This window comes from Plasmopara halstedii (genome assembly GCF_900000015.1).
Source record: "Plasmopara halstedii genome assembly, contig: Scaffold_253, whole genome shotgun sequence".
NCBI lineage: Eukaryota > Oomycota > Peronosporomycetes > Peronosporales > Peronosporaceae > Plasmopara > Plasmopara halstedii.
Window position 1 is genome coordinate 420,365 of NW_020187174.1, and position 1,498 is coordinate 421,862.

Genomic DNA, 1,498 nt, shown 5'->3' on the forward strand with positions numbered 1-1,498 from the left:
ACTCCGCGTCGTTCAGTGTCACCCTCACTTCCCGCTCTTTTGGAGCTCCGATGTTAGCTACAACATCCGACGAAGAACTGCTGATCCCGCAGTCTTCGTCCAGTGAATAACATGCCACTCCTCGCGCATCTGAAGGGTCGTGCCCGAGATGCCTCTGACTCTGTCCGACTACGCCATCAATAGCATGCAGCGACTGCTTTGCAACGAGAATAGTGCTCAGTGGTTTACGTACAACTCCACGCGCACCTGAAAGCCGTGCCCAAGATGCCTCGGGCTCTGTCCGACCATGTCACGCATGACATGCAGTGACTGCTTTGATACTCGCGCAGCGCTCAGTGGTTTACGTGCCACTTCACATGCATCACGGGGGCCTCGCCCTCGATGTCTCGGCGGTTGGCCGACCATGTCACACATGACATGCAGCAACTGCTTTGATACTCGAGCAGCGCTCAGTGGTTTACGTGCCACTTCACGTGCATCACGGGGGCCTCGCCCTCGATGCCTCGGCGGTTGGCCGACTATGTCACACATGACATGCAGCGACTGCTTTGATACTCGAGCAGCACTCAGTGGTTTACGTGCCACTTCACGTGCATCACGGGGGCCTCGCCCTCGATGACTGCTTTGATACTCGAGCAGCGCTCAATGGTTTACGTGCCACTTTACGTGCATTACGAGGGCCTCACCCTCGCTGCCTCGGCCCTCGGCCGACCATGCCACGCATGACATTCAGCGACTGCTCCGAAACTTGAGCATCGCTCAATAGGTTACGTGCCACTCCACGCTCGGGACTCCTGTCAAAAACACCGTTGGTGTCTACCAACTCGGACAATCCAAATGTCTAGCACGTTGACCGTCTCGTTCCAGTGCTCTCGCCAATAGCGCTTTTGTCTCTTAGCAGAGATGGGTTCATGATTCGCCAAAGCTTCACGAGAAGACGTGCGCGTAGCGCCCAAGGTCTTTGACCTCCAATCAATCTATGGCTCATGGTGCTCAAACCATGCCATTCCTAGGATGAGGTCATACCTTGCATCCAAGTTTAAGACTAGACAGCGTTCCACGCTATCAAAGTCAATGAACTTGATTCCAAGGTCCACAGGGACCTTCGGTACCGTGACACGTGTCCCCATCGCTAGGCGAACAGTGACGATGCCACCCAACCGCGCTTTCAGCGCCTCAGAATACAGCTGATTTTCTTCCATCGTGGAGCGTCGAGCATAAATGCCTTACAATTCGGAATCGATGAGGATTTTCATGGCTCCTCGAAGCCATTTACGGTCGCCACCACGACCAGCAAGCCCGGCTTGCATACATGTTCCGTGTTCAAGAGCACGGAGATTTTTCGGGGCTAGGCCCTGTTGACTAAGCCTCCCTGAGGCTCAACAGAAATTTTCCCCAGTAGGTCGCCCCACGCCTACTGAGTGGTGTCATTTCCCCGCGACGAACCAGACTGGTAGGCGCTGGGGCGATGGTTCGAAGAACCTTGACGCGCCTTGCG